The sequence below is a fragment of the Aquarana catesbeiana genome, linkage group LG01, assembly GCF_042186555.1.
Source record: "Aquarana catesbeiana isolate 2022-GZ linkage group LG01, ASM4218655v1, whole genome shotgun sequence".
In the NCBI taxonomy this organism is placed as follows: Eukaryota; Metazoa; Chordata; class Amphibia; order Anura; family Ranidae; genus Aquarana; species Aquarana catesbeiana.
The window spans coordinates 919,553,721-919,579,708 of record NC_133324.1 but is presented as its reverse complement, the minus strand read 5'-3'; the positions used below and the strand labels follow the sequence as shown (position 1 = coordinate 919,579,708).

The following is a 25,988-nucleotide window of genomic DNA, read 5'->3' as shown; positions in this document are numbered from 1 at the left end:
GCATGGGTCAGGAAACCAAAAAGTCAGCCTAGTCATCAAATAATTTTGAATGGTAAGTGATCTCGTGAATCCAACAAACAAGTGACTTCCTCCACCAATACAGGTATTGGTGGAGGAAGATTTACAGTCACTTGTTTGTTGGATTCACGAGATCACTTACCATTGGAAATTATTTGCTGAATTTTTGGATTTTTTTTATACATTTATTCTTTGGACATTGCACAATTTTTGGTATCCACCGGAACATTGGGTGGTCATTTCTTTGCTCATTCATTTGCACTTTATAATTAGCACATTTGTAGAGCAATAGTGTTACCGTCACCCACTGGGGACACCCAGTGGTTGTTCATATTATTGCACTTTGCACTTTATTGTATAATTTACCCGGACACACCGTGGTTCATCACAAATTTTTTCAGTTTATAGGTATTAACCTTACGACGAGCAGCCCCTGACAATTGATCATATTTTTTCACACACCTTTTTGCGCAGGTAGGGAATAACACAGTTACTCCCTATTCACATTAGAGTTTACATGCACTTTAACAAGTCTTAAGTAGGCAACCGTGTCTGGCTGCAGATTGCAATAGCAAGATCTTTTTAAAGGATAACTCCACTTTCATAACACATCCTTTCGTTGTGACTGGCATAGTGGTGTAGTGGGTAGCACTCTTGCCTAGCGGTAAGAAGGGTCGCTGGTTTAAATCCCAACCACGACACTACCTGCCTGGAGTTTGCATGTTCTCCCTGTGCCTGCGTGGGTTTCCTTCAGGTACTCCGGTTTCCTCCCACACTCCAAAGACATGCTGGTAGGTTAATTGGCTTCTGTCTAAATTGGTCCTAGTATATGAATGTGAGTTTAGGGACATTAGATTGTAAGCTCCTTGAGGGTAGGGAGGGGACTGATGTGAATGTATATGTAAAAGCGTAAATTGACTGCGCTATATAAGTACTTTAATAATAATTGTTGCTGGATGCAGCACCTTGACTCACAGAGCTGCCCCTGACATCCACTAGAGGGCACTCTTGGCAGATGAGTTATGTATTGTGCTGGATGAGCTGTAGGTTTGTGTAGGTCTAAGTATCATTAGGTGACCTAAAAGGATTAAGTTTTAGCAATTTGTTCCTGGACCGAAAACCTGTCCATTTAACAAAGGTAAGACTTTTGTTCAGTTGTATACCTAAAGACGTAATGTGCCAATGGAAAATGTGTTGCTATTGAGCTTTTGTCTATACATAGATGTTTGAGATATTGATTTGCAGTTGATACGTCGCGTGATTATCAAGAGGTTGAAGAACGCCTGTAGGACACGAATCCTGGAATTAATATAAACCTCCGCCCAAGCTATCTCTTAATCATCTTCCCTATTTTTCAGGCTTTGCGGTTTATTAAATGTGACCCAGAGGAGCGGTGGGTTGTTTTGCTCCTGTGGTTTATGGGCTTTTTGTTTTATTACATTTTATCTTATTGTAATACCCGAATATTGACAGGGTCTCATTACATCGTATTTCATTTGTCGAGATCAGTGGGCTTGTCATCTGCATGTAAAAAAAAATAAAAAACAGAATTCAATTACAATGGATGGTGTGTGCAAACTGTGTAAAGTGTCTAAGCCGTCCATAATGACCAATTAACCACTTCAGCACTGGAAGCTTTTACCCCCCCCCCCCCCCCCCTCATGATTTTTTGCGATACGGCACTGCGTTATTTTAACTGACAATTAACAACAAAAATAAAATTTATGTCATTTTTTTCCCCATGAATAGAGCTTTCTTTTGGTGGCATTTGATCACCTCTGCGTTTTTAATTTTTTGCCTTATAAACAAAAAAAAAAAAGAAGTGACAATTTTGAAAAAAAAAATATTTTTTACTTTCTGCTATGCAACACATTCAATATAAAAATGTAAAAAAAAAAATCAAATTTCTTCATCAATTTAGGCCAATCTGTTTTTCTTCTACTTATTTTTGGTAAAAACAATACTGATACGCGTACGTTGATTGGTTTCCATGAATGTTATAGCGTCTAGAAAACTAGGGGATATATGCATGGAATTTTATAATGTATTTTTCCTATACTAATAATGATGGCGATCAGCGATTAATAGCAGGACTGCGATATTGCGGTGGACAAATCAGACACTTGTAACACTTTGTGGGAACCAGTGACACTAATACAGTGATCAGTGCTAATAAAATATACACTGTCACTGTACTAATGACACTGGCTGGCAAGGGGTTAACATCAGAGGCGATCAAAGGGTTAAATGTGTGCCTAGCCAGTGTATTTGTGTATACAGTGTGCTGCTTTCACTAGGGGAAGAGATGGATTCTAGTTCCTGCTTTGCAAGTACACAAGATGGGTCCGTTCCCCCCCTGTCAGAACCGAGATATCATAGCTCCCAACTATCCCTGATTTCGAGGGACTGTCCCTGATTTGGAGAAATGTCCCTCTGTCCCTCATTCCTCCTCATTTGTCCCTCATTTTGGTCTGATCTATATAGATGTATATAAAATACACTTTTTATCTTTCAAAAAGTGTTTCCAAGTGCTAAACCTTTCATCCAAATTCTAAATTGCTGCATTTGTAAAATATAAAGGAATAGTAGTGGTAAAAAAAAAGCCCTCGTGGATTTAACTAATCTTTTTTTTTTTTTAGGTAATTTAAGGGGGCGTGGCAGTGGGCGTGTCCTTTGCCTACATACTTTTTCTAGTAGGTGTCCCTCATTCCCATCTCTAAATGTTGGGAGGTATGAAATATGCCTTGTTTACATGGGAATATCTCATATCTCTGTGTTTTACTGACGATCGGCAGGTGTGGGAGGACATCGAGTCCCCAGGATGCGCAGATTGGCTTCTGCTGTGAATTGTCATAGCAGAAGCGGCACGCCAGCGCCATTGTACGTGCCCCCTGCAGGCGGAAGTGCAGGATCACTTATAGAGACGTGATCCTGCGCACAGCCGCAGCCCTGTAGCAGTAAGAGTGCTATAGGACAGTCAGCAAAGGGGTTAAAGCAATTGTAAAGTCTTGTTTTTTTTTCCCTATAAAAATAATAAACATGTTATACTCAACTCCTCTGTTGCAGTGGATTTGCACAAATAAGCCTGGATCCTCCTCTTCTCGGGTCCCTCTTCTGTGCTCCTGGCCCCTCCCTCCTGTTCAGTGCCCCCACTGCAAGCAGCTTGCTATGGGGGCACCCGAGTCGAGTCACAGCTCCCTGTGTCCATTCAGAAACGGAGCCCTGACCTGGCCCCACCCCCTCTCTCTTCTGATTGGCTGGTACACATTGATTGACAGCTAAAATTGAAAATTTGATTGACAGATAAAAATCTTTCTGTGTGTAGTTGCCCTCCTCAGCCCCCTTAACACTTACCTGAGGTCCCTCTCTGTCCAGTGATGTCCACAAGTTTCTCAGCTGTCCGAGACTCTCCCTCCTGATTGGCTGAGACACAGCAGAGGCGCCATTGGCTGCCGCTGCTGTCAAGTTCAAGTCAAGTTTGCTAGCCAATCAGGAGAGAGAGGGGTCAGGGCCAGGTCAGGGCTCCGTGTCTGAATGGACACAGGGAGCTGTGACTCCGCTCTGTCAATCCATTCAGACACAGAGCCCTGACCTGGCCCTGCCCCCTCTCTCTACTGATTGGCTAGTGGACTTTGATTGACAGCAATGGCGCCGCTGCTGTGTCTCAGCTAATCAGGAGGGAGAGTCTCGGACGGCTGAGACACTCATGGACATCGCTGGACAGAGAGGGACCTCAGGTAAGTGTTAGGGGGGCTGAGGGGGGCTACTACAAACAGAAAGTCTAGATTATATTTACTATTTACTGCCCTGATGATGTTACCGGCGCATATGCTCTGAAGGAACGGCCATGACCCTCGGCTCCCGCGCGCTGGGGTGATGTCACACGGCTCCGGCCCAGTCACAGAGCCGGGAAGGAAGACGGGCGCAAATGGATGCGGACTGCAGCGGGGAAGACGCGGCCTTCGTTTGCAGGTAAATGTCACATAATGTGTTAGTATGCGATGCATACTAGCACATTACGCCTTTACTTTGCAGGGAACGGAAAAAATAAATAAAAAGTTTGCTTCCTCTTTAATGCATAGAATGCATTAAGATTAAAAAAAAAAACCTTCTGCCTTTACAACCACTTCAAAGTCAAATTAAACCTGGGATTCTACTTGAATTTTCTATCTTCATCATTGTAACAACAATACAAACCATCGTTATATTTGACAATCCAATTTAATCTTCTGTGAAAAAATCTCCTTTCATGTTGTGAGTTCTGCCTGTCTGCTGGCCGTCTTTTTTCACAACGTCCTGGATTCCTTGCACGCGTGGCAATATTTTAGCTGAATGCTCTTCAGATGAGTGCTGATGCTGGGTGCTGTGAAGTTTTCAAGAAGATATGCTCAGCACTAGAGCTGCACAATTAATCGTTAAAAAAATTGTGATCTCGATTCAACCCCCCTGACGACCTCTATTGCAGAGTTTGCCGATTCTTTCATATAACAAGCGGAGAGAATTATCTGCTCACTCAGCTGTCAAAAGAAAACATCCGGGCAGTCTGCCAAGTTTTTAACATGAAACATTGTAACTAACTCTTCCTTCTTAGATCAAAGGGATAAAACTTCTGTGTGAAAAAAAAATCCAGGCAGTCTGCCAAGTTTCTAAACAACGTGTAAATGCAGGAAGTTTAACCACTTAAAGAGGAAGTAAACCCTCCCACTCTGATGCTGCTTTTCATTTAGTCCATTATAATAAGTACCGTATTTATCGGCGTATAACATGCACTTTTTACCCCTTAAATTCAGGGTAAAATCGCGGGTGCGTGTTATACGCCGATCCCCTGCGATCCTGAGTTGTCAGATCTAAAAAATCACTGACCGCGATTTGAAAATGGCGCCGCCGGCGCCGAAATACACAGTGCCGGTCCTCGGCCCTTCTCGGCCACTTTCGGCTTCACTAGAGCGCCGCCCGAACCTAGCCGAATTTACTCGGCTAGGTTCGGATAGCTCCGCTCACAGTCACGCCCATCCCGAGTGGAGCTGAAAGTGAACGAGAGCCGCCGAGAAGAGCCGAGGACCGGCTCTGTGTATTTCAGCGCCGGCGGCGCCATTTTCAAATCGCGGTCGGCGATTTTGAAGCTCAGCGAGCTGCAAAGCTGCACTGGGGCAAGGCTGCACTGGGATAAGGCTGCAATGGACACTGGAGAAGGCTGCACTGACAAGGCTGCACTGACAAGGCTGCACTGACAAGGCTGCACTGACATGGCTGCACTGACATGGCTGCACTGGGGCAAGGCTGCTCTGAGAAGGCTGCAATGATGGGCATTTAAATGTAAGTTTTTTTTCCCTTCAACTTCCCTCCTAAATTGGGGTGCGTGTTATACGCTGGTGCGTGTTATATGCCGATAAATACGGTAATTATCAAACTATAGCCACTGTAATCCAGCCCAAATCGCATATTACTTACTGTTTAAAGAAACTTTAAAAAACTTGTTTCCAGGTGTTAGACAGCGCCATCTTAAGTATTGTTTTCTGAGTTCACAGTAGAGTGTATTTCCGCCCTTACATTGAGCACTTCCTGTACTGTTAACCAAGCCTCCTTCTCAATCCAACGTTTCTATGGCAACCCTGTTTCACTGCTCATAGCTGACTTGTTTTATTTCATAGTATTTACTTGTGCCGATTATCTAGTGTTTGCCTGTGTCAGTCTTATCAGCTTCAGCTGATAAGGCTGCAGTAATGCTGTCCGATGCCCAAGTTTACACTGCATGTGATGTCACATGGTCACATGGGGTGTAGTAGGAAGCTCTGAGTGATTATGCAGTCTCCTGGGATTTCAGAGTTGTGCCATAGGAAGATCTGATAATAGACAGATAAGTACACAGAGTGTGCCGTAAATCAGGGGAGATCTGAGCATGCTCAGTGAAGTAATTCTAAAGAACAAAAAGGATTACAACAATACTAAGCAAGTAAGGAGATATCTACAAGCAGTGTTCATTAGAGTTTTTTATGCTGATTTACATGGGACAAAGTTGTTGGGGAGAGTTTACAACCACTTTAAAGTCTAAATCTTTTTCTGACACTTGTTTAAGTTAAAATCAATATTTTTTGCTAGAAAATTACTTGGAACCCCCAAACATTATATATATTTTAGCAGAGAACCTAGGGAATAAAATGTCAATTGCTGCATTATTTTATGTCACGCTGTATTTGCCCAGCGGTCTTTCAAACACAATTTTTTGGGAAAAAATACACTTCAATGATTAAAAAAAAAAAAAAAAAAATGAAACAGTAAAGTTAGCCAATTTTTTTTTGTTTTAATGTGAAAGATGATGTTACGCCGCAAGAATTGTGAGAGAATCATGATCTATCGTCTAAGCAAAAAAAATGGTGATTCTCATTTTAGCCAGAATCGTGCAGCTCTACTCAGCACCCAGCTGGCCCCTCCCACCAGCCATGATCTCCCTGCACTCAATAGAGAAGCACAGAGACCCTGTGATGACATATCTGGGACTAAAATAAAAGTATTTAATGAAAATGGAAACATGCCTCCCAACTTTTTGAGATGGGAATGAGATGGGAATGAGGGACACCTTTTAACAAAAGTATGTAGGCATAGGACACGCCCCCTCTCACGTCTCCTTAAAGGAGAAATATGCAAAAAAATGTTAAGTTAAACCCATAAGTGTTTTTTTTTTGTTTTTTTTACCACTACTATTACTTTATATTGGCGGTTGGAATGTACAAATGCAGCAATTTAGAATTTGAATAAAAAGTTTAGCACTGGGAAACACTTTTGAAAGATAAAAAGTGCATTTTATATACAATTATATAGATCAAACCAAAATGAGGGACAAATGAGGAGGAAAGAGGGACAGAGGGACATTGCTCCAAATCAGGGACAGTCCCCCGAAATCAGGGACAGTTGGGAGCTATCATGGAAAGGTAAAAATGAGCATGTTGATGAAGGGAGAGAGAGGAAACAGGGAAAGCAATATACAATGCACCAGGAAAGTACAGTGAAGGAAAAAAGTATTTGATCTCTTGCTGATTTTGTACATTTGCCCACTGATAAAGAAATGATCAGTCTATAATTTTAATGGTCGGTTTATTTTAACAGTGAAAGACAGGATAACAACAAAAATATCCAGATAAACAAATTTCAAAAAAGTTATAAAGTGATTTGCATTTTAATGAGTGAAATAAGTATTTGATCCCCTATCAATCAGCAAGAATTCTGGCTCCCAGGTGTCTTCTATACAGGTATTGTGCTGAGATTAGGAGCACTTTTTCCGCTGACAGCTGATGACTCATCGGATGTTAAGGACGGGGCGACCAGCTTCCTGGCCCGCTTTTTAGCAACCAGCTATATACAGTGAATGTAAAAAACACAAATCGCAGCAAAATCTTGGTAAATCGCAGTAAAAACGCAGTTTTGGATGCGGATCCATTGACGTCTATTACATGCAAAACGCTGCATTTTGCAGGAAAAAAAAGTCCCCGACCCTTTCCAAAAACGTAGAGTCACAAAAATGCATTGACGTGAACGTGTTCCATAGGAACCCCTGTTAAAAAAAAAATCCCTGCATTTCTGCAAAATGCAAAAAGCATTCAATAAAATGCATTAGTGTGAATTGAGCCTAAATCTGCCAATACATTTAACACTCCCCACCCCCCCCCCAGACTGACAATGCTGCTGTCTGATGTGCCCCTTCATCCAGAGCTGTGTCTCACAATACTGTACTGTACTCTCACAATAAGTGTGTTACTGGCCAGATCACCAGGTGAGAATGGAGGGTGAGAAAGACTACTATAGGAAAACTAATGCAGCCACCACATCTAATGATTGGTAAGCTGAAATATAATACATTTCTGGTTTTGGGTTTAAGACCGTTTTAATAAGTGGATGTTAGTCTGGAGCAGTGAGAGCTCCTAGGCAGGCTGTATTTTAATGCAGACCAACCTAGATAAAGCCCACACGTGATTGAAAGAACTGAAATCCATATATATATATATATATATATATATATATATATATATATATATATATATATATATATATGTTTTTTTTTTTAGCAGAGAACCTAGGGAATAAAATGGGGATCATTGCAATTTTTTATTTTACACAGTATTTGTGCAGAGCTTTTTCAATTTTTGGGGAAAAAAATAATTTTAGTCAATAAAAAAACAAAACAAACAAACAAAACACAACATATATCTACATTTTTTTTGTATAATGTGAAAGATTATGTTACGCCGAGTAAATAGATACCTAACATGTCACGCTTTAAAATTGCACACTCTGGTGGAAGGGCGACAAACTACAGTACTTAAAAATCTCCTTAGGCAATGCTTTAAACGTCTTTACATGTTACCAGTTTAGAGTTACAGAGAAGGTCTGACGCTAGAATAATTGCTCTTGCTATAAAGTTTGTGGCAATACCTCACATGTGTGGTGCGAACACCATTAACATATGTGCGCGTGACTTATGTTTGCATTCACTTCTGCGCGTGAGCACGGACGGATGGGGGGGTTTAAATGTGTTTTTTTTTTTCTTATTTATTTTACTTTTTATTTTCATATTGTCTCTTTAATTATTTTTTTTTAAATCTCTTTTATTCCTATTACAAGGAATGTAAACATCCCTTGTAATAGAAATAAGGGATGACAGGTCCTCTTTTTGGAGAGATCTGGGGTCAAAAAGTCTCCAAATCTCTTATTTACCTTTAAAAGCAACAGATTTAAAATAAAAATGTTTTTGATCTTTTGCTTTAAAAAACAAAACAAAACTTGTTTACTTTCACCCTGAACCGGAAGTGACGTCATGATGTCGCTCTGGTCCTCCAAGGCCACAGAAGCGATCAAAGAGCTACGCTTTGATCGCCTGTGTGACCAGCCGGCAGCACCGGCGGATCGTTTCTCCGGCGACCCGGCGAAAAAAAGCAATACCGAGGATATGGGTGATATCTTCAGCCATAATCCCGGTAAACCACTTGCAAACCGCAAAGTATATGTACGTATTGCTGTAGGCAAGTGGTTAAAGTGTATGTAAATCAAGGAATAAAAATGTTAATATTTAGTTACCAGTCCTTAGATGTGGTTGCATTCGTTTTCTTTTTATCAGTCTATTTCTTTTTTTTACCTGGTGATCCTGCCAGTAACACACTTCCATGAAAATGCTCACTGACTGTACGATGTTGGAAGAGGTGCAGCATTGGCACCCTAGGGCAGAACTACAGAATGTCATTTGTGTTCACTAAATATTCTTTCAGTGGCACCCCCCCTATCCATGCGTCTGGCCCCCTGATCTACATACAGGGCGCCGGTTCATGGATTCCAATGAGGGAGTGGTGCTTTTATTTGAAACACTTGATTAGAGCCAGAGGCTCTAATAGGCTACAAATAAGGGTGGCCTTGGGGCGCAGAGCCCACCCAGTTGTGCTATTCTCACACTGATTCTACTCCCAGCCAATCAGGAAGCGGGTTAGGAGACCTGTTTCCTGATTGGCCAAAATTAGAAGTGATGTTAAGGGGGAGGAGGAGAAGGGGAGAAGCAAGGGGAAATCCGACGGACCCACCAGCCGCCACTCCAGGGATGGCTCACCATTCAACATCCAGCTCAGCCATCCAGCACTCCCGAGCTCGAGGAGGGGAGATTGGAGTCTGGGATGATTCTTTTTTAAATTTTATATTGAAACATTTTTCATAGCAAGTCTTCCCAAAACCAGCCCATCTCTAACCAGTCACAGTCCAATCCATATAGTAACATACTGAGATAATGATATAAAGTTGCTGTAAAATTAATTTATATCATAAGGGTTCTGTTTAATAATGTCACTTCATTCTGGTGGTCAGTGGTTTGTAGAAGGAAGGTGCTCTGATCCTCTAGGTCAGGGGTCTCTAATCTATGGCCCTCCAGTTATTCAGGAACTACGATTCCCATCATACCCAGTCATGTCTGTGAATGTCAGAGTTTTACAATGCCTCGTGGGGTGTGTAATTCTGCCACAGCTGGAGGGCCGTAGTTTGGAGATCCCTGGTCTAGGTCCCTGAGCATGATACAAAGATGTTGTGATGTCATGGGCGCAGATTTAAAACAAGATGTATTTGGCACCATTTGTCAGAAGGCACTTTAGAGCTTTAATACTACAGAACAACTTTTAAATTTGCATGCCCAGGGTGCCTAGACAAAGATCCAACCAGCACTTTTTTGGACAGCTGTACATGATAGATACCTTTGGCGGTCGTAGACCTGCTGTAGTTATTTGCTAAGCAGTTTTTGTGATTGGAGTGGACATCGCATTGGAGAGGGAGTGAGGACTAAGGCCTGAGTAGTCTCCAGTTGATCATTGAAGGCATTGTGCCATATTTGCTATTTTTGACCGGGGTTCCTCCAAAGTTCCTATGGGTTCTTTGAGCAGTGGAGGACTGACCCCCACTGATAGTGCCTTCATAGTAGCCAGCATCACTTGACAGAGGCAGTGACATGACACCAGTGATCTTTTTAGCTGTCTGTATTCTTCCCATGCACAAGCACTGTTAGGGAATTATTCTTCCCACTGACGCCCCCAATATAATGGTGCATTCTTTCCATTGACTAACAATGTAAGGGGCCTTCTTCTACGCAATGAAGAAAGTTGTAAGGGGCATTTCTCTCACTAACTCATAATTTAAAGATACACTTCTTCTGTTGACTTCAAATGTAAGGTGACACCTCTACTATGGGCTACCAGTGTAATGGGACCATTCCCAGATTGTAAGGAGGCATTTCTTCACTGACAAGCAGTTGTCCAGGGTACTCACCATCTCACCTGCCATCAGTGATGGTCAACTACAAAGAAGCAACTGCCATAAGAATATTACAGAGAGAGAGAGAGAGGGGTGTCATAGATTCACAGTTAAAGTGGTTCTAAAGGCAGAAGGTTTTTTTTATCTTAATGCATTCTATGTGCAGCAGCCCCCCTCAGCCCCCCTAATACTTACCTGAGCCCCAACTTGATCCAGCGATGCTGCAGGAGAGTCTCGACTATTTGGGACTCTCCCTCCTCGTTGGCTCTCACTGCTGTCAATTAAAATCAGTGAGCCAAAGAAGAGAGAGAGGGGACGGGGCCGAGCCGTGGTTCCATGTCTGAATGGACACAGAGCAGCAGCTCGGGTCGGGTGCCCCCATAGCAAGCAGCATTCTGTGGGGGCACTCGGCAGGAGGGAGGGGACAGGAGCGCTGGCGAGGGACCCGAGAAGAGGACAATCTGGGCTGCTCTGTGCAAAACCCATGCACAGAGCAGGTAAGTATGACATGTTTATTATTTTTAAACAAAAAATAACAAGACTTAAATATCACTTTAAGCTGAACACTTGCTAATGTTGTCAGTTCTCATTTGCTGTGTCCTGGATACTGAGCAATCAGAACAGGGCTGTTACAGGAATCTGAGGTATTGGGGCCAACATAGACAAGAAAGATAGAGAGGGCTTATTATGAAAACACAGAATACTCTATAATAGCATCCTCGATAGGGTCACTGGTAGTGCACCCTTTCAACATGCTTTCCTTTCCATCAGTAGAGATGTTCTTTGTATGTCCTTTGTAAGCCACAGACCAATCATTGCTCCACTAGTTCCTCTCCAGGTATGGACAACAAGCAACCACCCATCTCTCTTCAGGTTTGATGAAGGAAACTAATGCCGCGTACACACGGTCGGACTTTTCGTCTACAAAAGTCCAACGGACGCCGACGGACTAAAGCTGGCTGGTAATCCGATCGTGTGTGGGCTTCTCCGGACTTTCAGCAGACTTTTTCAGCCTCAAATCCGACGGACTTTAGATTTGAAACATGCTTCAAATCTTTACGTCGTAACTACGACGGACCCCGAAATCCGCTCGTCTGTGTGCTAGTCCGACGGACAAAAACCCATGCTAGGGCAGCTATTGGCTACTGGCTATGAACTTCCTTATTTTAGTCCGGTGTACGTCATCACGTACGAATCCGTCGGACTTTTGTGTGGTCGTGTGTAGGCAAGTCCGTTCGTTAGAAAGTCTGCTGCAAGTCCGCCGAAAGTCCGCCGGAAGTCTGTCGGACAGGCTGTCGGACTTTTGTAGACGAAAAGTCCGACCGTGTGTACGCGGCATAAGAATTCCCAACCTGAAAGTCGCCAGATCTGATAGACTCTACCTGAGGTTTTCCTTAAGCTACTGCTTCTTACTAGACCATTGATTCTCAACTCCTGTCCTCGGGACCCCCTAACATGCCAGGTTTGCAGGATAACTGAAATATATCACAGGTGATATCATTTGCTGCTCAGTGATTGCAGTATTCTAGTCTGCATCTCCCCAAGGTAATACTTAAATTCTGGCCTGTTAGTGGGTCCTGAGGACCGGAGTTGAGAACCACTGTACTAGACCTCAAAAAAAGCTCTGTGCCATACATTTTTCTCCTGCTATTGTTAACCACTTGTCATTGTAAAGTCCCCAATACCTTTAGGCAGGTCAACTGTACACAATTTATCACACTTTGAAATAATGAAAAAAAACTTGTTGAATTCTTTTCATAGCCTGAGATGGTAAAAAGTACACTTTCTGTTTGTCATAACACTGTTGCTTGCTATCTCTCAGATACCTAATGGGAAATATGTTCCCTAGCCCGTGTTACCCCAGGGAAGGAGATCCACTTCTTCACATGGTTGGCCTAGATCAGTGGCTTCCAAACTGCGGCATTGGGGCTGGATGCGTCCCTTTGTTTGCCTTTACCTGGCCCTTGAAGCATTATTCCTGCCACTGAAACCCACAATGGGGCACTATTCCTTCCACTGACACCAACGATGGGGCATAATTCCTTCCATTGACAACAAAAATTGGGCACTACTCTTCCCACTAACACCAACTATTTCTCTCCTAATACTAAAGATTGGGCATTGTTTACTCCCATTGGGCACTGTCAAACCCTCCTAAAGTCTGAAGAAAAGTAAACGGACCATTTCTTTAGAAAGTTTGGAGACCCCTGGCCTAGAACATTCCATCCATTCACTATTATTAGCCTTAGATAAGGTGTTGTGTCTGCTTTGGTTCATACAAGCATTCTGGTTTCTGTCACTGTTCAGTCTTTGGATCTTCTAGCCTTCATCTGAGGACTGTGGGTAGCTCTACGATTCATTGTAACCAAGTTTTGAATATACAAGATTTGGATTTCTCCAGCCATGCCCCTTTTCGAGAGAAAGAATAATAATAACTGAAAATTTGGATTGTTGGTTTCCTATTCAGATGTTTGTGCTTCCCCCCTTTCACAAGTTTGCAGCAAAAGTGTAACTGTGTGGTGCCATGCCATTGAATCTACCAAGCGGCGTTGATTCTGGAACTTTGCTGGCACCATCAGATAGAGGGTCACTTAGCAATAGCTCAAGGAATCCCTAGCAACCTCTGGAGAAACCCTAGATGAGAATAGCTGCTCTACATTTTGTAGAATCTATCGGGAAATGTGACATCATCATTATTCTTGTGTTAAAGCCAGAGCAGTTGGGCAAAAAAGGGAGTTCTGGTGGAAACAGCTCATGACTGGAGTCCATGAGAGTAAATTGTTTTATTGGGGCTGTCAAGGGACATCTTAGACCAGGGTTTCTCAGCTAGGGTTCCTCCAGAGAATGATAGGGGTTCCTTGAGCAATGAGAAGTTTCTGTCTCTCAGATATGGTCCACTGACAGCATTGATCTTTTTAGGTATTTGTAAGGGGGCAATTCTTTCCCATGATCACCCATGTAAGGAACATTCTTCTCAGTGACCATAGCACTAATGCATCATGAGTTTTAGATATCTTTTGTAGCAGTGGTTCTCTGAGACCAGAAAGTTCTTTCAAGGGTCCCTCTGTGTTGAAAAGGTTGAGAGAGCCTGTCTTAAGACTCTAAAAAAATTAAGTATTTTGGTAAGATCTTGGCAGAGGAACTGTAAGGATTTAGCATTAAATTATAAAGTGCCTGCTATTAACTTTAAGGGCCTGGACATACTTCTCTGTATGTCCCTCTGACTCTAATTAGTACTTACAAACAACTTTCCTAGAGTGGTGCTAAATCCCCCCCATACTGCCCCTTGTCCAAACAGAACACATAAATGGCCCTCACTAAGCAGTGGGTTGGCAGCTTGGTGGGTCATGTGACTAGAGCAGGGTATTTCAACCAGGGTTCCTCCAGAGGTTGCTAGGGGTTCCTTGAGCGATGAGCAATTTTTGCCTCTCTGATTTATCTTTTTAGCTGTCTGTAAGGGGGTCATTCTTCCCAATGACCACAAGCGCAAGGAGCATTCTTCCCAAAGACCACCACACTAATGTATCATGAGTTGTAGATACAGTCATTTGTAGCAAGGGTTCCCGGAGACTGGAAAGATATTTCAGGGGTTCCTCTGTGTTGAAAAGTTTGAGGAAGGCTGGACTAGAGAATGGTTCTCTAGAAGTTGGGGGAAGTGTTTAGTAACAAATGAAAAATATGATCAGAGGGGTACACAGAAATTTTCTGGTTTAGAAAGATACTGATTTAGTAAAACTGGAGAGTGCAAAATCTGGTGCAGCTCTGCACAGAACCCAATCAGCGTCCTATTTTTTTCTTTTTTTTTCTCAAAGCCTAATCGAACAAGCGGAAGTTAAAAGCTGATTGGCTACCATGCACAGCTGCACCAGACATGGCACTCTCCACTTATAGTAAATCAACCCCTTAGGGTACCTAATATTGGGCTGACAAGTTCACTTTTAAATTGCATTATGTGACAATATAACAGTAACAGGCTCACATGGTTATCAAGACCATCACACATTTGTATATTGGCAGTGGCACTCAGTTTTTTAAGATTGCTTCAACACCAGCAAATCAGAATAACGTTGACGGGAAATATTTGCAGGCACAAACCGCTGTCGCATGGTGTTGAAGCTACATATATCAACATGTTCTGCCTTGCATAGACCACATTTATCATCCTGGCTGTTCAATGTCTGAATGGTTGTTTGTTGGATTACAAAGTCATTAGGGCAGTGTACTCGGAACGATCATTAGCATAGAGGCTTGACACAACTTTTTATGGCCTAAAATCTGCCTGAATAAGTGCACAGCTCTTGAAGAAGTCCTATCCGCAAGAGTAATGAGATGCCCCTAGGTGCAATGTGCAATAAATCTTACATAGGCATGACTCAAATATCGAACACAGCAAGTTTTTTTGACAAGCAGGCTGCCTATATCACAAAGACCCCAAATCTCTCTTAGGTAAGTGGCATGTTGAACAAAGCCAGTGGACAGCCTGGGTCAGCTAGACCTGACTTCTCATAGAGGAACACAGATTGAAAGCGTCATAAACTCTACAGTCAGCACAGCGGTAAAAAGCCACTTTGATTTATGTTAACAGCAGGTCACTTGGCTTTCTGTTCCCTTTCCCTTGTAGCAGCTAAATTAGGCTACCCACAGATGTGCAAACTGAAAGGAAACCTTGACAGAGAAAGACAAGGAGGACATATTCAGGACTGTAATTATTGTGATGCACCCACTGGCCTCTTCATAGGACCACAGGTTAAAGGGAGACCATAGTGTCTTCTCAGCAAATACAAGGGTTCAGTCATTGTTGTACATTTTACAATTATTTTTTTTTAGAACATCGTCCTCCTTTTTTGAATAGCTTTTTGCACTGCTTATTCATGTATATTAGGTAACTGTGTGACCAGGCATTTTTCTGACATTTGTTGCTTACAAGTTAAAATCAGTATTTTTTGCTAAAAAAATTACTTAGAACCCCTAAACATTATATATATATATATATATATATATATATATATATATATATATATATATATATATATATATAATTTTTTTTTTTTAAGCAGAGATACTAGAGAATAAAATGGCGGTCATTGCAATATTTTATGTCACATGGTCCGGCACTAGAATTATTGCTCTTGCTCTAATGATCGGGGCGATACCTCACATGTGTGGTTTGAACACCGCTTACGTATGCGTTCGCTTCTGCGCAGGATGGGATGCTTAAAAAAAAAAAAGTTCAGTTCGTTTCTGAACATCCGTTCGTCAACCAGACATGTTGCGGAATCAGAAGAGATAACGTTTTATTTATTATTGGCCTTGGAGTTATTGCTTTGACCCAAGTCCAGTCCAGGAACAGGAGGAGGAGGATTTCTTGGACCAAAAATTGGTTGCTTTATTAATCGTGACCAATTACCGTATTTATCGGCGTATAACACGCACTTTTTTTCCCCTTAAAAACAGGGGAAAGTCGCAGGTGCGTGTTATACGCCGATCCCCTGCGATCCCGAGCTGTCACAATTTTAAAATCGCCAACCGCGATTTGAAAATGGCGCCGCCGGCGCCGAAATACCCCGAGCCGGTCCTCGGCTCTTTCCGGCGGCTCTCGTTTACTTTCAGCTCCACTCGTAGTCCCGAGCGGAGCTATCCGAACCTACTCGGCTAGGTTCGGATAGCTCCGCTCGGGACTACGAGTGGAGCCGAAAGTGAACGAGAGCCGCCGGAAAGAGCCGAGGACCGGCTCGGTGTATTTCGGCGCCGGCGGCGCCATTTTCAAATCGCGGTCGGCGATTTTAAAGCTCAGGACAGGGGATCGAAGGCTGCACTGGGAAAGGCTGCACTGGGAAAGGCTGCACTGGGGAAGGCTGCACTGACATGGCTGCACTGACATGGCTGTACTGACAAGGCTGCACTAACAAGGCTGCACTGAGAAGGCTGCACTGACATGGCTGCACTAACAAGGCTGCACTGGGGAAGGCTGCACTGACATGGCTGCACTGAGAAGGCTGCAATGATAGGCATTTAAATGTAAGTTTTTTTTCCTTCAACTTCCCTCCTAAAAGTTTTTTTTTCCTTAAAATTCCCTCCTAAATTGGGGTGCGTGTTATACGCCGGTGCGTGTTATACGCCGATAAATACGGTATGTCATATGCCTTTGCTGTGGGAGCTCCAGGAGAATAATCCAGATGTTTGTTTGAATTATCTCCGGATGACGGACCCCTGCTTTCACCAACTCTTGGCATTGTTGACCCCCTATATTAAGAAACAGGACACATGCATGAGGCTTTTATTTTATTCTTTGGTTGAATAATAATAATTTGATTTGGTATATTTTCTATATTTTTGGATGCATAGAATGCACTTTTTGGTTACGTTATATTGGCAGATAGCATGTCTAATTTTATTTGTTTTCTTTTTTTAATGCACAATAAAAAAAATTGTGTAGAATAATACTTGGCTATGTGTTTTACTTCAAATGACAGTTTGGGAGTAGGCAGTTACTTTTAAAAAAATACAATGTAAAATTGACAAGGGACACCAACATAGTTGTATCTTTGATCTTAAAAACTACGGGATAATGGTGTTGTGGTAACTTGCCCAAAAAAAAAAGAAAAAAAAATCACTAGAAAAAAAAAGCCTTTTAAAATTAGTTTGAAATAACTCCATCAGTATCACCAGCAAAGCAGCTTCTTTATTATCCCATTAAAGAAGAAGAGAATTGTGCGCTGCATTTGCAGATTTCATAATGTGACATGTCACGAATGTTAATTCTCCATTACGAAGGCTAGTTTACAAGACTGACCACTTCTGGCTCGTCCTTGCTTCCAAGCATGCGTGATTGTACTTTGGACTTTTGTCTGACGGACTTGTGTACACACGATAGGAAAATCCGACAACACACATTTGTCAGCGGAAAATTTTAAAACCTGCCATCCGACATTTGTCCATGGAAAATCCCACAACAATTGTCCGATGGAGCATACAAACGGTCGGATTTTCTGCCAACAGCCTGACATCACACAATTCCCATCGGAAAATCTGATCGTGTGTATGAGGCTGCACATCACTGTCACATACCTGGTGGTAGAGCCTGATATGCAGAGGACAGCCTCTCTTACACCTCTGACTCGAGGCCCCTGATAGAGAAGACAGGAGGCACAGGAGTGCAAGGGAGGTTCTCTGCAGCAGGGCTGGGCTGGAACTTCTAGCGGAGTTGTGGAGGAACACAGACACAGTGGAAAGACTAGGAACAGCAGGTAGGCTGGAAGCTGGAACAGGCTGGTACTGGAACACCTCAGACTGAGAAGCAGGTACAGCAGCTGGTGGGATGGATGCTCCGTGAGGACCGGAGTAAGGCAGGTACAGGCAGGCTGGGACATACACTGGCGAGCAAGTCAGAAACTGATGCAGAGACTAGAGCGGAGTCAAGGTGCAGGCTGGGTCAGTAACAGGCTGGTATATAAAAAAAATATGAAATTACAAAAATTTTTGAGCAATCATTCGAACCAACATCGAACAAAATAAATTGAATAAACTCATAAATGTGTCTTTCAAAGAAAATATCCAAAGTGTGCTTATTATACTTTTTCCAACCACCAATCATGTGTATACATCTACTTGATTTGAAAATATTACCTTTGTCACATGGTCACATGACTTCATCAGGGGGAAAGCATTCCCCTGAAAGATTTCTCCCTGATGAAGTCACGTGACCCTGTGACGAAACGTGTAGGGACCGGGTTTGGATGACGTTATCATGCAAGGTGGTTTGAATACAGCTTCCTTTGTAACTATGCTACATGTTGGTGTGTTTGAAAAGCTACACTGCTGCATATGCTTATTATTGTTTGGTGCAACTTAGCACCTGCACAGTGTGAATGTCATCAAACTCATAAATGTTGTTTTAAAGTTATTACACGATTGAGTACTTTTCCTATGAGGTTGGTTTAAAGAGACAGTGTCTGGAAAATTGTAAGGAAAACCTTGCTGAAAAATGAGTGTATCCAGCTTAAAGTATAACTTTATCATATCAACTTGTTAAAAAATAATGTTGTTTAGCAAGGAACATACATTTCATATTAATAATGATGCTACCAAAAGTATTGTGTGCTGTTAATTGCCTCCAGCATTGCTCCTGTTTCTTTTTTGCTGGAGGCTGATATTTTGCTTAACCTCCCTGGCGGTATGATTATTTCGGATTTTAGGTGCTGAAAGCGGTACCATTATTTTGCATGGAAATTTGGCGTTTTATATTGTAGGTCTGTAAATCTTAACAATAACACACTTAAATCTGTCCAAACCAGAGTCTAGTAGATATCCCGGGTATGATAAAGTTTGAAACACAAAAACATAAATTATAATATAATAAATAAAAATAAATAATTAAAAAAAAAAAAAAAATAGTAATAAAATAAATTTCCCCACAATTCACTATCTCTCAATTCTGCAAGTGTTCTAATTTACTATCGCTGTTTTCTAGCTGGTCTAAAGCCACTTTTGATGTAAAGGGACACTTTTTGGTTGCTATGGACAATCTCCAGTTTCCAGGCAGAAAGAACAGCATATATCATATAAAACTGCATGCAGGGCATGGGCCAAAGCACTGGGGACAAAAGGGATGTGAAATCATTTCATACAGTACTGTAATCTGTAAGATTACAGTACTGTATGTGTTATGATTTTTACTTTTTTTAATTTGCCGCCAGGCTCCGCCCCCGTGCGTCGCGCTGCTCGCAGGGAACGGAGCCTGGCATGGAGAGGCTTCGGAGGAGGACGGAGCCCTCGGACACAGCGGGGGACATCGCAGGATCCCGGGGACAAGGTAAGTAACGCCGCCCCAGGATCCTGCAATGCGATCCCGAGTGTGGCTCGGGGTTACCGCTAATGGTACTGAATTTTAACCCCGAGCCACACTTGGGAAAACCGCCAGGGAGGTTAAAGTGGTTGTAAACACCAATCATGAAATTTAAACTATATATAACATATATCTGCAGTGTTTACTTATCTCTCTCCAAAGCTCTAAGTGTCGTGTCTCACTGGTGCTTCGTTCCTCTGTGATCAGCATGAGTCACTTCTGAGAGATTCTCCAAAAAACGAGATAAGAGTGTGCTTAGAGGAATATAAACAGGGAGCTTGTCTATTCAGACTATAGCTCTGCATGTTCCTTCCTTCTTCTGCCTATGTGGAGAGGAGGGTGTGTCCCCTTCCTCCAATCAGCTCTCACACAGTGTAAGTTCAGTCTCTCCAACCTTCCCTATGTAATGCTGAAAGATGAAGAAAGATTTTTAACACGTTCTGCACTTTGGAAAGTGTAGAAAGGGGAGGACAGCAGATATACAAGTTAAACTTACGTAGGAGGATTTGTTTCATCTCTGTGTATCATCTGAGATTATTCACTTCACTGGGTATATGTGAGGGTTTACAACCACTTTAAGCCCAGAGCCCCTAAGCAGTAGTAAATCATAAAGCAGAACTAAACCCATCAATTTAACAGTTTCAAAAAATGGATACATTCCTGGAATGCTGGTGTAGCACCCTCTACCTAAAGGTAGGTGCTAGAGTAGTATTTTTCTAGCTCAAGACCCAAGTGCAGGTAAATTTAGCTAGTTTGGAAAGTAGGAACAGACAATGGAGTACTGAGTTTCTGTTCCGGGCGTCCACACATGGGAATGCGCCGTGCGCGGAGGAGGGATGGAAGAAACGTCAGGAGGGAGCTTAAGATAAAGATCTTCATCTTTAAAGAAGTATCAAGCTGCTGTGACCGGGGAACACAGGACTTCCATGCTGGAAGAGATCTGGAAGAAAGAAGTGGCAGTCAAGCGGAGGAGAGTAAAGCAGCGTTCTGTGACCGGGGACACAGAACTATCATCCTCTTAGAGAAAGGTCAGTGTAGAATGCTGTGGCCGGGGAACACAGCATTAATAGTCCGGGACTGGCTGAAAGCAGTGGTCCGCTCATTGCCATGTGTCAGGTCATCGGGGGGAGATACCGTGTTATCTCTGGCCTGGTTAGCACAATGGTAGTGCCTTCCAAAGACTGTGTGCATGTCTGATTCTCTGGGGCATTGGGAAGAAGCGGTGTGTGCTTCTGGCTCTTTCAGTTCACATGGGCAATCCCATCATGGTCTACAAATGAGGAATTATTCAGAGTGATTCTTCTTTGTACAAATGGAAGTGAAGAAATAGAATATCAGTGTGTTTTTGCAGTAAGGATTTGCACAAAGATATTGGAAGTAATAGTCTGCAGAAGAGTTATTCAAACTAAAAGAGACTGGGGTGCAAAGAGTGTATCAAGTTTCTTGCAAGGCCACGGCCACTGAATAACTAAATACAACTTGTAATGTACTAAACGCTATGGGCATCTCATATTATCCTTCTCCCATCCAAGTTGTATCCCGCAATAAATATGACAAAACCATGAAACTGACTGTTCTTTGCTTTAATTGGTCGTGGGGAGTATGGCAGCGGGGTGATTGGCGGATTGCTAAGTAACCAAATCAGCAGCCCTTACGGGGGTACCGCTACACTGGAATTGTTAACTGTCACGTTTGCTTTTTGCCCTCAACCAAACTGTCAAACCATCAAATGGCTGGTGTCATAACTGATCACATGTGCAGCACCATAGCAGTTGAAGATCAAACAGAAGCAGCGTCCTTGGCTGTAAATGATAGGAGGGTTTAATTCCACTTTAAGGCTGTCAGCAGAGCAGTGCCTTAAATAGAGAGCAACTGAGCATGTGCAGAGCAGGGTGAGACAATGTATTACTGGATTTTAAACAGCATAGAGACTTTTTGTTCATATTTTACATAGCTATACCTGCAAAAGGGGCCAGCTGGAAGTGATCTAGCAGGACTTAATTTTCTGGCTAAAGCTCCACTTTAAGGACTCTCATAGGAGCTGAAAAATATTTAAGGACCATTATAAAGGGGAGGCATGTGCTTTTTTGATCTTACATTCAGCTGGGGGTCAAAGCTATCAAGTGAGAGCACATCCGGTGAACGGCAGCACTGTGGTGTATAAAATGAATGCATGCACTGCATTGGTGGTTGGGAGATAATAGAAGGAACTATTGAAGAGACATTGTTCAATGTTGGTTTAAATGATTGCTCACAAACTTTTGTAATTTCATTTTTATTTATCTTCATATGCATTTATGTATATATGATTGATGCAACATTGGTTTGATTTTACACTAGGGGACAAATAACACCACACCTAGGGCTTGATCTACTGAAGGCAGATAGACTGTGGACTTTACAAAGTGCAGTTGCACTCTGCAAGAGCATTTTCTCCAGAGCTTAGTAAATGAGGAGGCACTGATTGGCAGCACTGATGGGCACTGATTGGCAGCACTGATGGGCACTGATTGGCAGCACTGATGGGCACTGATTGACAGTACTGATTGACAGCACTGATTGGCACTGATTGACAGCACTGATTGGCAATGATAGGTGGCACTGATGGGCACTGATAGGTGGCACTGATGAGGAGGCACTGATTGGCAGCACTGATGAGCACTGATTGGCAGCACTGATGAGCACTGATTGGCAGCACTGATGAGTACTGATTGGCAGCACTGATGGGCTCTGATTGGCAGCACTGATGGGCACTGATTGACAGTACTGATTGACACTGATTGACAGCACTAATTGGCACTGATTGACAGCACTGATTGGCAATGATAGGCGGCACTGATGAGGAGGCACTGATTGGCAGCACTGATGAGCACTGCTTGGCTGTACTGATGAGGCGGCACTGGTGGGCACTGATGAGAAAGCACTGATGAGGCTGCACTAATGGGCACTGATAGGCGGCACTGATGAGGAGGCACTGATTGGCAGAACTGATTGGCAGTACTGATGGGCACTGATGAGGAGGCACTGATAGGCTGTACTGATGAGGAAGCACTGGGGGGCACTGATGAGGAAGCACTGATGAGGCTGCACTGATAATGGGCACTGATAGGTGGCACTGATGAGGCGACACCGATGAGCACTGATTGGCATCACCGATGAGCACTGATTGGCATCACTGATGGGCACTGATTTGCAGCATTGATGGTAACTGGTAGGCAGTGCTGATGTTCACTGTGGAGGCTGCACTGATACTCAGGACACTAATGATCAGTGCCCTGATTATCAGTGCAGATGTCCCCTTTCACACTAGCCAGTTACCGTCTCTTTTCTCTCCTCATGCTTTGATAGTGTGAGAAAAGAAATCTCAATAACCGGTCAGTGCGTTAACATCATTATCAGCTGTGATTGGACACAGTTGATAACGTGGTAAAGAGCCGCTCTGCTTGGCTCTTTACCCCGATCTGTGATCAGCTGTGGGCGTGCGAGGGGCTCGATCACGTCAGAGTGGGAGGGCGTTATATGACGTGATCGAGCCGGCCGCGCTGTTGCCGCTGTTTTGCTATAGCGCGATCGGCAAGTGTTTAAAAAAAAAACATTTTTGCTTGCACATGATTGGATGATGGAAGTCAGCAGAGCTTCTGCTCCTTTACTAAGCTCTGGTCTAGAGCATCTGCACTTAGTAAATCCACCCCATAGTACGTCCCTTCTGTAGTAAAAATATATATTTTTTCCTGTTCATAACTCCACTTTAAATGCAGTAGCAGTGTTAAAGAGCTTAGTTTCCTGGATGGCATCAGTATGATGATAATAACATCTAATAACCCCAAAAGGTGTGTGGAAGGAATGGAGAAGCCATACTGCACACAATGCCATCCTCGTTTTCCCCAAAACTCGTAAGTCAGATTTAAATCTTATTTTTGTTGTGTACAGTCAGAGATGGCGTAACACATTTCATTTAACCCCCCCCCCCCCCTCCACTAGAACACAGATCAGCTTTAAACACATTGGAGTTGATTTACTAAAGGCAAATAAACTGTGCGCTTTGCAAAGTGCAGTTGCTCCAGAGCTTAGTAAATGAGCAGAAGCTCTGCTTACTTCCATCATCCAATCATGTGCAAGCAAAAATGCAGTTTTTTTTTTCCTTACATATGATTGGGTATTCTTTGCAAAGTGAAGTTTTATCTCATTTACTAAACTCTGGGGCAACTGCACTTTGCTAAGCGCACAGTCTATTTTCCTTTAGTAAGTCAACCTCATTGATACAAAGCACAGAAAGTTAGATGCCACACAGAGGGGGTAGCAAAACCTTTAACAGTATCATATATTGTACTTTGCAGAGTTTGAAAAACCTCACCCAAGAGGGAAAGTTCCGCTTTATGTCCTCCTTCCCTCTCCTCTACCACAATTGGCATGTTATATTTTTGAGGGGGAGTGTGATGGGGAGGGGTGCATCATGGTGCGGTGGTAAGACTGCCCAACCAGGTACACTCACGGTTTTAGCAACATGATTGAAGCAGTTTTCACCCGGACTGACAACATCTGTTGAGAGGAGCAGAATGCGGCTTGGCCATCTCGTGCTCAAGCGGGAAGTTGCCCCGAAGAGTTGCGACCCTATCCTATCTTCAGGAACCTCCCCCTACTACTAGTACCTCATGGTTCCTAACAGGTGGGGTACCTTTCACTACACTACCCATTTGCAAAAAGCACACCAAGCCTGGGAGCCAAGGCCCTAAAAAGGCTCTGCCAGAGTCACATGGAGCTACAGCATCCAACCAGATTACTTCCCCAGTGACCCAGGAATTCATAGAGGAACCATGTTCATCATGACTTCCTCTCCAACTGCAGGGCCCCTGTGGTTGCGTGCCACCTGCAGTAGAGAAAGTAAACTGCAGTAAACTGCACCTGCCTGTACCTGGTTTTGACAGGTACCCGCTCCCACTTCCATTCGGATTGCCTAGGCCAGTGATGGTGAACCTTGGCACTCCAGATGTTTTGGAACTACATTTCCCATGATGCTCAACTACACTGCAGAGTGCATGAGCATCATGGGAAATGTAGTTCCAAAACATCTGGGATGCCAAGGTTCGCCATCACTGGCCTAGGCAATTTTAGAGGAAGTTTGTTGCCCCAGCTCTTTTTGCTCACCCTTCTGGGACACTTCACAGGTCCCAAAAAGTTGTGGGATCCTTCGTCCACGCATGCCCAGTGGGAAGTCAGCTGTGAAGCCCCAAGTAGTCACATCCGGCTTCCCACAGTAAACATGTTGGCGCCGGGGACCAAAAAGACTGACGAAGAACTAGACCGGGTGAGGACGGTGCTGGATACCTGGACAGGTAAATGTCCTGTTATATAAAGTCAGCAGTATTGGTTTTGACTAAGCCAACCCAGACTGAAACGCGTCAACGTTTGTGCATTGTTCTCTTTATCTGGATGGATTTGAAGTAAATAAAGAAGATTTTATACAGATGACTTGCATTGTTGCCGACCTCTTTGTAGAAGATAGTTTGAGGGTGTTTACAGCTGTGGTCTGAGCACAGGTATTGCATCATTCCCAACTGTCCCGGATTTCAAAGGACTGTCCCAGATTTCGAAGGACTGTCCCGGGTTTTGTGGGACTGTCCCTGATTTCGTGGGACTGTCCCTGATTTGGAACTAAGTCCCTCTGTCCCTTTTTCCTCCCCATTAGTCCCTCATTTTGGTCTGATCTATATAGTTTTATATAAAATGCACTATTTATCTATCAAAAAAGTGTTTCCCAGTGCTAAACCATTCATCCAAATTCTAAATTGCTGAATTTGTAAATTCCAAAAGCCAATATACAGGAATAGTAGTGGTTTTTAAAAAGCACTTGTGGGTTTAACCAATCATTTTTTTTTTTTTGTGTGAAATTCTCCATTAAGGGGGCGTGGCAGGGGGTGTGTCCTATGCCTACATACTTTTGCTAATAGGTGTCCCTCATTCCCATCTCAAAAAAGTTGGGATGTATGATATTGTCGTTCCAGGTTTGCAAGGCAAAAGGGTAGAAGCATCACACTTTCATTTTAGTTCCTGCTGACACACCTAACTCTCTCACAACCTAACCTCCCAAGATACTCCATGCAGATATAAAATATACAAAAAATACTGTAGCTCTGTACTTATTATTACATTATTAAATATATACGTTTTTTGCAAACAGTGTAAGTACCTGAAATTTACGTGGTATCAGCATCTTGCAATCCCCTGTACAGAAATACCAGGGGTCTTTCAGCTGCATGACATGCTGATAGGAGGAGTGAGCAGAGTGACGGAGATATGCTGCTTCTCCATTCACAGGCTGGGGGAGGGACAAGACCTGAAAGTATTATATAGC

The 25,988-nt window shown here is 43.0% G+C and overlaps 1 protein-coding gene across 1 annotated transcript in view; it reads left to right on the top strand.

Annotated features, from left to right (window-relative positions):
- Nucleotides 1-1,030: 1,030 nt before the first annotated feature.
- Nucleotides 1,031-25,988, top strand: part of LOC141126034 (progonadoliberin-2) — a 72,193-nt gene continuing 47,235 nt past the window's right edge. The window contains exon 1 of the mRNA XM_073612315.1: nt 1,031-1,156. The gene's annotated coding sequence lies outside the window, so the exon portion shown is untranslated. The remainder of the gene's footprint in view (nt 1,157-25,988) is intronic.